Source organism: Anas platyrhynchos, chromosome 1, assembly GCF_047663525.1.
Source record: "Anas platyrhynchos isolate ZD024472 breed Pekin duck chromosome 1, IASCAAS_PekinDuck_T2T, whole genome shotgun sequence".
Taxonomy (NCBI): domain Eukaryota; kingdom Metazoa; phylum Chordata; class Aves; order Anseriformes; family Anatidae; genus Anas; species Anas platyrhynchos.
This window is the reverse complement of record NC_092587.1, coordinates 142,682,024-142,696,116: the sequence shown is the minus strand read 5'-3', so window position 1 is coordinate 142,696,116 and position 14,093 is coordinate 142,682,024.

Genomic DNA, 14,093 nt, shown 5'->3' with positions numbered 1-14,093 from the left:
AGCTGATTGCGTTCCCTTAAATGGGAAAGTGTGCTAAATCTGATAAGGGCGCTCCGAGGGCCTCCTGAGCGTGGGCTTGTCTCGGTGCTGAGTTTCTGTTCTTCAGTGGGTGAGGGAGTGAATGCTCTTCTGAAAGCGCGCACAGGTGAGAGATAGCAATTATTTCCCTCTACTTCTTCCACTATCTGCATAAATTATCATCTAGATAGCCTTCATATCTCCAAAGCACTCCACATATATTAACTAATTAATGCTCGCTCTATCCCTCTGTATTAAAGAAAGAATTATCCTCATTTTGCTAATGCTGAAATACAAGGAGGAAGATTAAGTGCCAGAGAGAGAATCCAGCTAAGCACTTTAGTCGCTGAAGTCAAAGGGACTAAAAATTAATCATATGTTTGAGAGCTTCGGTGGGCTGGGACCTCGGTCTTGCACAACGCTGAGCACCTTGTAGAATCAGGCGTGCCCAAAGCCACGGAGGAATGAGAATAATAATAAAAAAAAAAAAAAAAAGCAATGAATATGAGAACATGGCATGGAATTGCTCTCCAGGAGCCGTCACGCAGACTCTGAAAGAAGCTGAAAGTCAGCTCTAGAAATGAGCTTTGCAAACTTATGCCCGTACAAGGTAGATATGAGAAAAAAAAAAAAAACAAAAACCTCCTTGAAACAAAAAGACATTGCCCACATTTAAATTGTGCATGTTTTCCTCATGGCCACATTTACAATGTGCTAATATATGAGCCTGGCACTTTCCAAAACCCCACTCTGTCATTACCTGCAGCGCCCATGGCAGAACGCATTAGCTGCTACCTGCACGTTGCATACAGCTCTCGAGGAAGCTCGCTGCATCTTCCCACAGTCATAAAAGCAAACAGTGAATTTTGAAATACTTTTTCCTGGCTTCAGAGCAACATTACCAGACAAGTGATCTGACAGTCCTTTCCAGAAGAAATTAATTGAGAAAAAGTATTTAGAGGAGCTGTGCAGCCAGTGGTCTTTAATTACCTTCATTTGCATATATGCAAAAGAATTTTTTGAGAGACAAAGAGGGGAGAGCTCTACCTGAATCTTTAACAAGTGCTTGTTTTATCAAGTTCAAGTTCAGGACTAAGCCCAGATCAGATACCCAACAAAATTTACATAGAGCAATCCCAGGGCCACTTGAATGTGCCTTTCCCTCACCGATTTGCTGCAGTTTACTGATACTGCACAAGATTGCGAGTTACTTTTGTAAGCAGCCCTGAACTGCTCGTATTAAAAATCCTCCTGACTCGTGTTTGTGGGGAGCCTTATTTGGGGATAAATATTCATCAGCACCTGACTATAGTGAGCGGGGCATTTTCCTTTTCTCAAGAAATGGCTCTTTTGTTGACATTGAAAATAAACGGTGAGCTTCTGAACAGACTGGTCTATTGTAAGAGTTCCCAAAATTAGGCTAAACGGCTGGTGACTCATTGCTGGAATATTAATCAGAGCGAGATAAATGTGTGTGCAAAGCAAGGGACATGGCTTATCTGATTGGGTTATTGATTGATTTGGAATTAATTTCAGAAGGAGACAGGTGTTGAAGGGGGGTGAGACCCACAGCCATAGAAAACAGTCAGGGCTCAGCTCCGTCAGCCCCTCCTGGCGCTGATAAGCTGAGAAGAAAAACGCTTTCAGAAGCAGAGGAGGGATAAAGGAGAACAGCAGGGCAGGGCAGCTTGCGAAGCCTGGTGCTCACAGGCAAACAGGAGGCAGCTTTTGTGTGTGCAGACAATAAAATGGCAATGTGCAGGGGGAGTCCAAGGGCCAGCAAAAGGGAAACCTGTGCCCGGGCAAGCCTTGTGCAAGAAGAAGACCTGTGCCAGCCCTACTGCTGTGGCTGGTTGTAAAAGAAGAGGGGTATTGCTATGGGATGAACAAACTCAGATGGGCTGGGTATGGCAGAGCAGAGTTCACCCGCGGAAGTTATTGGGCCGAGCAGTTGTGAGTAACGTGGAGGGAGGGAAGTGCAAGCGGCCAAGTGTGGAGAGGAAGCTGCCACTGGTCCCAGGGGAAGGAGGAGGCAAGCAGCGGAGAGAAGGGCTGGTCCTGGGGAGGCACAGCAAGCACCACCACGAGCGAGGAAGAAAACACCAAGGTGGAGAAAGTTACACCGAGATAGTGACTTTCAGCAGCTCCCAATGAAGTCTGGAAGAGAATAAGTGGAAAGAGTAAATACCCTTCTTTCAAAACCAGCTGCCTAACTTGACTATTTTGGGGGCCTGCAGAATTTCCCTGTGCGATAGGGATGCACTAGATGGGCACAGCATGAAGGCAGTCCTTGGTATTTAGCACACGTCTCCACATTACTGCTATCGATATGTTCTCACCCTCTGAACTATGTAGCACTTATTTTTCACATGAGTAAACTAGCTTTAATATTGGCTTTGAATGCAGATAAATACACAGAGCATATAGATTTCTCTCTGTCCCCATAATACTGCATGCATCTCTGGCCTGGATCTCTGGCTTTTCGCACTGGTAGCCCATCGCTAATATTGATTTGGGACGTAGATAGATAGTACACACATTATGGATTTATTTCAGTCTTTGTTGAATCTCTGTTGGTTTGGAAAGTAGATAATCTGCAAGAATGATTTTTCCCCATAACATAGCTTTTTGCACGTACGGGGTGAGAAAATATTATAATGAATATCTTCCAGTGCACTCAGTAACTTCCCTTTTGCTGACTGTACCTCATCCTCCCCAGCATCTGATATCTGTGGCTGACTATCTCAGTGAAAGGGCTGTGTATTGTCGTAGCACGGCACTTTCACAGTGAGCCATCCCATCTGTCTTCCTTTCCCACAGAATTTCAAGTGTCCCTTCACTTGAATACCAGTTGCTGAGCCTGCCTTTCATCTACTGCTGCACATTCAGAAGTGGGAACGCTGTAAAAATGTCAGACTTCTGGATTTGGGGTGTTTTTTTGTTTTCTTTTTTTCTTTTTTTTTTTATCTCCTGATGGGTTGGAGGTGGCTTTTGGTTTTTACTTGAGGGTGGCACATAGCTTGGGACAGATGGCGTGCAGTAAAATGTGTGGGAGCATGATATGCTACCACCAAGGAAACCAGTGTGTCCACACCATGCCCTACTGCACAGAGGAGTGTGGTGAGCACAGGGAAGCCAGGCATTACCTAGCATTGACAGTTCTTCAGAGCCAGGAGCCTGAAATTCTCAGAAGGCAACCTGAGCATTTTGTGACATCGTTCTTTGTAGCACGATGGGATGAATTCTCCAGCTTCATTTTTACGGTGCTGTCGGGTTTGTTGCTTGCCAGTAGAGGAGGGCACCCAGCTGTGTGGTGCCCAGGTGGCTCTGGGTGGATGCCTGTGCCCACCCCTTAGAGCTGCTGGAGAGGAACAGGCACTCACAGGGCCTCTTCCATCTCACCCAGAGGGGAACATTGAAGATAAGTTGCAGTGGTTCCTGTCCTTGAGGTGTTGGTTTGAAATGCAGGATGACCAGATCACATACAAACGTCTGTCAGAAGAATCCCACTTCTTGTGACTAATGGGCAGGCTCCTGAACTTAGAGAGTAAGAAATACAAAGGATAGTTGATTTGTTTGCCTTGTCATTTCTGCTCTGTGCCCCTGTACAGTACCAGCCACCACAGCAACTGGACTAAAAAAAGTCTTAACACTCATCCTATTCAGGCTTGTTCTGAGTTCACTTGTTTTTGGCCTACAGAACGTTTTCTGCATGCCAGTTTCATCATCATCCAGGCTATTTGTAATCCACCTGCTTACTTTAATAGGATTTTGTTGTCAGATAGGATTCCCTTTAATATTATAATCAGTCTTAGCTTCCTTAACATCTTGCTGTTCTTTATTAGATTCACCAAAATTGCTGGAGGGTTAATGTAGGTCTGGCCTTTTGGGGAGGACCCTTACATTTTGGAGCCTTTATGTTGGTTGGCTATGTGCAAAGCATCTCAAGTACCATTACACTCATTGGTACCCCAGAACTCTGTAGAAGCCTATTACTAAACACAAGTGTCTAATACTGTTTGAAGCATGTGAATGGGTAGAAAATGTAGTGCTGGTAGATATAACACAGGGCTTCTGAAGACCTGTGCCTTTTTGGAGCAGCTGCTGAAGTCAGGGCAGGAGACCCCAGGACTTCTCAAATGGCATGAGACCCTTGCATGTGTGCTAAGACATTGACTCTCCAGCAGCCATAGCTACCACTATGTAGCACCGTGCTCCCAACCTTCATTTTTTTTTCTGTTAATTTACTGCATTTAGGGAATGTTATCCAGAGCCTTTGCTTTGCATTGGTATCAAAAACATAATCACATCACTTCTTTTTTGCTAAAAAAATACTGGTGCAAATAATTTTCAGTAAGGGCTTCTATTATTATTTTTTTTTTCTCCTTTTTCTTTTCTCTGTAAGCCTGTATTTTGACTTTAAAAATGCATATAAAACCCACTTTTCCTCTCAGGTCCCCAGACCTCAAAAGGCTCGTCATAACTTCAGCCAAATATCATCAAACCTTCATTTCCTGCCTATAGCTGCTCTTATACTGAAGTTTAATAGGGACTTTTATGAATTTGAGCACAATGGAGATAAAAATAGGCAAAGCACAGGATGTTCATCAGGACTCCTTTGTAGAAGAGCCTGAAGCTGCTACCTCTCTCTGGATCCCCATTGTTTCCCAACTTTACCCCTTCAGGGAGAGATGTATCCTTAGCCAATTGACAAGAAGGAAAATATGCTGCTAGAGGAAATATCTTACTGTGATTTCTCTGCATGAAAAATATGTTTAGCTCATTGCTATCCTTAGCTTTCATGGAGCAGAGTATGGATAGGATTGTAAGATCCACCTGTCTTCAACTGTCTTTTGCTAGAGGGATGAGATGCAGAAAACCTATCCACGATATGTAGATGAATGCCAAAAATATCTAGGTCATAGGAAGCTCCTGATTATATCTCTATCCATTCCTTTAGAACTAAAATTTAAATTACGTCACCTCATCTCCAAAGTTTTTGTCTGGAGTAGCTTCTGAAAAATTTAAGCAAAATTCCCTTAAATTAAACTGCAGCTGAGCTTGTTTTGCTTAATTAGCACTTTTTCACATCAGGGAATAAGAGCAGAATGCAAAGAGACTGCCTTAGTAGATTGGAAATTATGAGCATTTTATACTGTGTAATAGGACTTTGTGCAAGTACAACTAGCAGGCTTAACAGCTCAAACTCTCCTGGCTTTGAACACTGAAAATGCTGTTAAATTATTAAGCTTAGTCTCAACTGGCAAGGACATTCAGTGTCTGAAACCTTACCAAACCTCAAGGCAGTTGCCAGCAGATAGTATAATGAACACAACAAGGAGAAATTAGGACTTTTTAAAGAATTCATTCTTCAGTTCATCCTTCAAACCGCAAAATTTTAAAACAGCAGCTATAAAACACGAATCAGGATTAAAACTTTTTGAATTTCTCTGGTAGAAGAAAATGGTAACAATTGCCACTTCAGACTGAAGGAAAACTTATCAAATCTATTTCAAGCCTTTAATCCCACATGAAATGAATTGCAAAATATAGGCATTGTTCAAAACTGGGAAGGAAGTGAAGAACGTAGTGCTTGCTTTATACAAAAGCTCACAGGTTAAATATAAATTGAGTGAGAAGCAGAGAAAGATGGATGGAGTGCAGGTCAGGGTGTTCCTCTGGGACTTGTAATACCAGGGTGCCAGTTCCTATGCCTGTAACTTTTCAGATGTGAAGATAAGTTACATTAACAGGAGCATCCTTTTATTACACAGCCCAGTGTTTAGGCACTTCTGGGAGGTAAATGTAGGTTCAAAACCACCCTGGTTATTGCACAAATGAATTATGGATGTCACATATTCTAAGGATCACTTTAATTTGTGGACTTCAGCCAAAACCTGGGAACATGTGCAGCAATATTTTCTTCTCTGTCCACCTGGTTTCATGCAGGCAAACCACCCATAATTCAGTTTAACCTGTTCCTCTGGTTCGGAAGCCCAGGTATTAACATTTCTTAAAATGTTGATTTTATGTATAACCAAAGTGAAAATTATTTGTAGATGTTGCACAAAAAAAGTAGTATAACATTCGGATTGTGATAAGAAGAAACCTCAATGGTATATTCACTAGCTTCTGAAAAGAGTTATAAAGAAAAAACTGTGTAGGGGCATGGGAGAAGATTATGCCAGTTGAATCTGTGCTGACTTTTACAATATTGGATTTCTGCAAAATCAAGTGAGGAAATGTTTCTTTCACACTGTAGAAAAATATGGTTTTAATATGGTTTAATAAAATTTCCCATATGAGTAGTAGACAGAGACTCTACATCATACCACCTTGTGTCTCCCACCCCATTGAGAGACCCACCATCACAGTGCCTGGTTCCTTCATGGGATCTCCTCCTGGTCTGTGTGTGCTGCCATTCCTCCTGGCACTTTGCAGCAGTGCCAGGCAACAATGTGGAGCGTCAGCTTAAAATGCTGTCACTCTGCTGCCAAGAAGAAGCCCGTGAATCTCAGTCAAGTTGCATTTCCTACACTCACAGCTAGTCAAGGTCAAGATGTCCTAAATGTTTACAGGAGATCACTGATGAATGAAGCACTGTTCAGACATGCTGAATTGCAGATAGCTACTTTAACTGACTTAATTAGAACATGCTCACTATAAATACTGGGTGAAGATGAATTTTGCTTCTGCTAGAAGCTAAGTGGTCTTTATCTAGAGGCTAAATAGGTTGAAAAAAAAATGAGGTATGGCCAAACTTCAAATAAATCATAAAAGGAGTGTGAATAAATGAAGAACTGAGTGCAAGGTTGAAATACATATGGTGTTTAGACAGTATGCATATATACTGTGCTCTCTGATGGTAGTGTCAATTTTCCAGGTCAAGCAGAAAGAGTTATGAGAGAGTTTGACCCAGTTATTGCTGAGACCCTCTGAGGCAATTCAATATTGGATTACTGCTAGTAAAGGGCATGCAGAACAAAATACAATCTTTCTGCTAATTGCTGTGAGCCTGCAAACACTTTTTTTTTTTTTTTTTAATAATAATAATAAAGAAAGCCAAGTGTTATTCAGGACTCTTGGATGGTACTCAAGATCTGTCACCAACAGCAGATGCCAGTAATAAATACAGACACGTTTCCAGAAATGCAATAAATATGGAGGTACACTCTTTTTTTTTTCCCATTGGTTCAGTTTTAGAATAGAATATATACTGTAAACAAGAGGAAACAGTATTTTGGTATTCTCACCTGGAATTTATCAATTAATTTTAAATATTTTATTGTTGCTTTTCCTCCCTTCCATCCAGATAACACAAACTCTCACTCTCTCTCACACACACACACACATACACACACACAAAGGCACAAAATAAGCACACGGCAGAGAGGTACAAAGGGTCTTTGTTCTGAATCACCCTGCAATGTTTTCCTTTTATTCCTTTCTGGAATACAGAAAGATGAAACCTTTGCTGGAGAAGCAGGGTGCAATTTCATTGCATCCCTAAATTTTTATGGAGAGCACTTCTGTCTTTTATGTTTTATCACTACAGGCAAAGCTGCCCTGTTTCAGTTCTGACTTCCAGAAAGAAAAGGACTGTGCCCTGCAGCAAACTATTACATGGGAAGATCCTGTTTTGAATGCAGACTTCCTCTATTATGACAGATGATTCCTGTCTGCTCTACCAAAGACACAGAACACACTGGAGAGACACTTGATAGCATTCATCTCACCTAACCCGAGGCACCTGCCAGGTAGATGTCTCCACCTGAGCAGGACTGGAGTTCCCTTCCTAGACTAATGGCTAGAAACGTGCATTTCTAGTTCATGATTCATCTGATCTGGTTGGGGTGATTACCTTAGGACAAGATGAATCACAAGTGAGCAGGGCTCATTTCTCTCTGCTGATAAGAAGAGAGTGGGTAGGAGAAGAGCCCTAATGGAGACATCTCCTTTGTAGGCGCCTACATTTAGTTGAGTGAATTCCACCTTCTGATTCAGAAAGATCAGTAATTAGTGTCTGACACAAATTCCATAAAACATGGACAAACAATTTTGCTGAGCCCATTTAGATATTTTGGCCATGGTTGCTGGGGTTTTGTCAAAACATTTCTGGCACAGGTAGGGCTGTGTTTTCTCTGGGTGTATCACTCTCAGCAGGAGAGTTAGCCTGCTAAACAAACCTGCAGGACATAAAATGGTTATTTCCTTAGCATTGGGGTTAATCTCTTGTCTTGTGATTTTAAGGAAATCATGAAGCTTAAATGCTGTAATGAAAACCCATGAGAAAATCACACAAATAAAAACCACACAATTAATTTATGTAACGTTATTCCTGAATGTCTAGCTATACTTCTCGAATCATTAGTGCAGAACAAAGCATTACAATTTTTCCTTGTTCTGCCTAAAAGACTGCCATTTCGATACAATTTTATCAGCAAGTTCTACAAATTACTGCTCCTTACTTTAAATATCAAGTTAACTAGAAGGCCTGGAAGTTTTTGTGAAAAATGCAGGATTAAAATATTGCTGGAGGCCTTCTCTCAGCTGCAAGGAGCTTGGGATTTCTGAATGAGACATGGTAATTCCTCCTACTTCACATTTCATATGAGTGGAGCCCCTGGGAAATAGAAATGGTAACAAGGGCAGGTACCAGAAGTGTTACTCAAGTATTAACTTCATTTTAACCATCTGTCAACATAAAGGATAAACCAGAACTGCATGACCAGCCAGCACTCAGAGAGTTCAAGAGTGTATAATCCAAGCAGTACAATGTGAAAATCTCTTTTCCGCTCTTCAGACAAATATCATCACTCCTCAGCTCCTGCACGTCTCTGGGAAAGGACCATGAGAGCCCACACAAAGCTGGTGGCGCAGAGACCAGAAGGAAGATCTACGCTCCAAGGAAAGAGTCCAAGTTCAGCTCACTATAGTGTAACATAATTTACCGAGTAACTCATCATTCAGATCACATTGTTTAGACTTGGGGATCTCAGTTAATTCTGCAGTAGGTGCAAAACTTAACTGAGAGTGGGGAATACAGGGATTTGTGAGAGGATATTAATGCAGGAGAAGAATCAATATTAGGAAAAACCTGATTTTTCTAACTGTTATGGCTTTCATGTACATCCAAGGACATCAAACACTTATCTCTGATTCTGAAAACATATTGGGATTAAAAAAATAGGCTAAATTAATACTATTGCTATTAATAACCATAATAACATAAAAAGGAAACAAATCCCTCTGTTCTAAATTTATTCAGCTGTCTTTGAAAAGACACATGTGTCCTTATTAAATCAGATGTATTCCATTTTCTCGTCAATTTTTGTTCTGTTTTTTGCCCACTTGTTTTCTTTAAGAAAAATTCTGGCATTCTTATTTGAAATCATGTAGCTAACTGCATCGTGTATCCATCTGACACAAATGGTTATGCATTGCCCGTGATAAATTAACTGGTGATGTTATACACCCAGATATTGTTTGACAAAACTGTCTTCATTCTTTGCATAAAGAAATCACTAAAACAATATTTTTTTTTGAGGCATTGTCCAGATATAAACAATATAAATACTTAAATGAAGCTTTATTAAAAGCTACTGCAATAATTAAAGACCCTAGTACATTAAAAAGAACTTTATGGAACTGTAGCTAATAGTAGAAATACAATGAAATTGAAGTTTCAATCCTACACACAGCCGTAACTTTCAATTTTAACATCTGTCCCTCCAAAACCCCTCTGAATGAACTCTCCTTGGCCAACCAAACACAACACTTCTTCCAAATCACAAGTGCTTAATGCAGAATACCATCTACCACAATTTAAATGAAGTCACAAGCTGCTCTGCATCGTAGAGATATGGGATGCCAGCTCAACACGTGGTTATCTCCATTTCTACATAATGCCTGTTGACAGCACAGCACTTCCCCTGTCTCAGCTGTCACGTACTTTCCATCTACGTCCAGAGTCCCCCTTCTCATATATGTGCATTCAACTCATCTGTGTTTAATCCTTCTAAGTATCCTCTTCCCCTCCCTTATCCAGCTCCTGAAATATCTTAAATATATACCGTGAGCCTCTGAACTCTGATATTATGCCTCAGTTACTCATTCATACAAGTTAAATGAAGTATAAATAGGAGGTAAGTGGGAGGTAATAGGATGGAATTAACGTCATTTTGGTGGATCTTGATTTGCAGGAATCAAACCTGTGTTTCAGGCTTTAACGTCCTGAAAATAAAAGTTCCTGTGTGGACACGAACATTATGTTATGGCTTAAGACAAATACATCGGGAAGACATATTACTATTAAACCTTTTATTGATTCATTTAATAGATAACACTATTCAACTGTTTCTCAGCCCTGAAAGAGCCGTACAATGAATCCCATCTGATCCTGATTTATTGGTATTCATCCCTCCCAATATGTGTGGAGTCCTTTTGGCAGAGGCTTAAGTTCTCTCATCTGCTGTATCCTGGTACACATCTGCTCGTAAGTGTCACATGTAGGTCAGGCACAGCCAGAGCCACAGACAAATAGTACAAAGGCAGATGGTTACCAACTGCATTCTGGGCAAGATTTTGGCTGAACAAGGTAATCACTTGCTCTGCTCTCAAACACAGTCCCTATTTCTCTAAAGTTTTTTTCCACTTTTATTTTTTTATTATATATTTTTTAATAATGACAAATTTTGGACAAGGAAGATTTCTCTACTGAGTGATGCAACTTATCATTGCCAACAACCTTTGTTATTTGCCAGTAGCTTTAGCAGAATCGTGTAATTTAGCCATAAATTGTTCACATATCACTCTTTAGAGAGGTCATAAAGGGGGGCAGTTTTTGATTGAGAAGAATTGCATGGAACCCTTCCACCCTGATCTCTAGTGTAAATGTTAAACCCATCACTCACACCTAATCCAAAATTAATAACATAGTCTAGCAATACCTCTGCTGGAGTTTGCATCTCTGTTGCTTCCCATGTTTTATTATCTTGACAGCTTTTCTTCACAGCAACATAATAGTTTACCCCAAAACATCAGATCAAGCTTCTATTTTTAAATGCAGAACAACAACTGTAGCTAAACATAAAAACTTTAACTTACTCAATAACCTGTGTAGGAAGGTTGTTTTATCTCCATTAGGAAGCTGTTAGAGGTTTGGTATTTTGGGATTTATTTTCAGCGTCTACGTGATGTGTTTAACAATACTAATGATGAACTGATAATTATATCTTGGGCTATTGTATGATGTCTAAAATGTGATGGGTGTTTACCCTGTAAATTTTGAGTACAATTCTGTATCAACCAGCGATTATTTAGCTACATGAAAGACTACTGCAATTAAATGATCAATCTTATGTGAAGATTAATGCTGTTTTCAAGGCCATTGTCCTTTTCACCAGTCATCTATATTGAGTGAATAAACTGGTAGAATATAATTTCCCCTCACCCCTTATAAAAATCACTTCAATTCTGTTGATATGTGATGTACTATTGAAATAATATCTCAGATGAATATTTATAGGCATTTCTGCTCTGTACACATACATTGATTGGGTTCATCTGCACTGTGCAGACACACGTTTCTTGTTGGCTAATGATAATAGTAATTATAATAGCAATACTAATACTGCTCTTCTTTGTAAGGCATGTTGATATCTCCGATTCAAAAGAACTAGAGAAGAACTAGGTATGATTGGTATAGGTTGTTATTGTAATAGCAATATCTTACTTCAATATTTTTTCAAAATCTGGGCTTCTTAGGTATAGTAATACTCTGAATTTTTTTTGCACATCCTTGTGTTTAAGTGCACAGAACCCAAAGTGTACAGAGAAGCCAGGTTTATATATGTTGTTATTTATGTGTTTGTTTATTTTCCCATTCAGAGCATGAGTGAGAATGATAGCTCTCAAGCCTTAGATTTTTATATTTCAAAGCAATGAGATAACAAGGGGCACAGTTCAGTTGAAATTCCTGTTTACTTTCTTGACTCTTTGCCTATGTAACATGTGCAGGATCTGTGCCCCACACGAGCTCCAGTTACTTTGATGTGAAGAATATTATCTGTGACTTTTGAACCATTGCTGGATGCTGAGAGATGTGCTATTTAATTGTCATGGTTAGGACTACATCTGACTGTGCTAGTCAAGAAAAGTCATCATCCTACTTAACATCAGCACACAGCTACCCACCCCTCTCCAAAAATCTCTCCTCCAGTGAAGTACCCCAAATTGGTACACACAGGCTGAAAAGACGCCCATCTGCTCCATGAATGCCCCTGTTAATAGTCAGTATTTGTAAATACTGCAAATGGTATTTTTAATATGTTGCAATCACATTGTGAAATCGGTTATTTTGTGAAATGACTGTTTTATAATGTCACTGTAGCACATACATAATTGGACTCTCTCAGAGGAGACAAACTGACAGAACACATACCACATACTGAGAAAACTGAAAGGTCTGTGTACAGCTCCAGATTTCCTAACGAATGAAAATGATTGAAAAAGTGTTCTTTTTTTTTTTTTTTTTTTTTTTTCCTTTCTTTTGGCAGCTTAGTCAGAATGATGAGACACTCAGTATCTAAAGCCAAATGGCTTCTGCTTAGCGATAGCAAAGACACAGGAGGACAGCACTGACCTCATTGAAAACTACAGGACTTCTACCTTTGATTTCAAAGGGTGAGAAATTAACCAGTTATTTCTAATGGACACAGAGGATTATGAGGAACAGAGAAGTGGAAAGTATGCTCAAGATGACCAGACATTTCTTGTGCACTTGTGGAACAGAGCACGAAAAACTTCAGTGAAGCACCTTTGCAGTGCTGAAGAGCAAGAAGAAAACTACGTTACTGAGCCAAAAAGCAGAGAAATTATGCAATTTTCACATATCTGATAGCTTTTAATCTTTTTCTTTTTTTTTTTTTTTTTCTTTGCTGTGTTGTTGTGCACATGCCTGTATGTTCTGCACACAGCAGATGTACACAGGCAATTGCATAGCAGATGTTAGTGCACGCCCCAAGGTCCTGACTCACCCGGCTAGGGACCTGGCTAGAAGGTGCCATCAAGCCTGGTCACCCAGGCTTCCTTATCATGACAACCATAAAAAAAACAAAACAGAGAGATATTACGTACTGGGGCTCATCCTGACAAAACAACAAGACACTCTGATGTCCCTCCATTTGGATGTGGCCAGACTTAATTCTCTAATATTTGATCAGCTTGCAGGGAAGCTACATGTTCAGAGACCTACTATCTAAGCAAGTTGCCAATTAACTAATGATGCTCCAAGACAGGCTGTAATATTGCCCAGTCTCTTGGGATGCAAAGTGATTATACAGCAAGAACAGATCCCATTTGCACTTTTCTCCAACAACGTTAAGAGGGGAGGGGGCTTTCTGTGTCTGAGCTCTGAAGATGTGCTGACTAGGGAGAGCAGTACTCTTGCATTGGACCTGCCGTGGACTTTTGGGAAAAGTAGGGGCAAAATAATTGTTCACTAAATTGTCCTCTTCCAAAGCTTAGTAGGAAGATTAACAACAGTGTTTGTGAAATGCTTTGAAAGCTATGGATTAAATTTATGTGCCTGAAGTCACGTGGAGTGCTAAATACTATTATTGTCTCCCGAAATTAGAAACACCTTCCAAACACTTTCAAACTCTTCTCTCGCACAGTCAAATAAAGGAAATTAATCTTGGCCACAATTAACTTTCTATCCTCATTTCTCAAGCTGTTCTGTCTGCTACTTCATCTGACCTGTTCCTGCACTTCACTGATCAAATGCAGTTGTGAGCTTATCCATCATCTTTTAACATAATGAAGTGTAAATATTTTCTGCATCAATCTATCATGTGAGCCATAATTTGAAGTTCAAAAGATTGTGTCCAAGACCATTTTGAGCTTTAATCACAACCAAGCTGAATGATGGGCTACTTGCCTTCAGCAAATATGTTTGTCCTTTACTGTTGGACACTCTCAATGAATCCAGAAATTTTATAATCTTAATAAACTTTTGGAGTTAACGAGAATTTTCTAAACAAAAACAACCAAAAAAAACTCATATAATTTTTCCA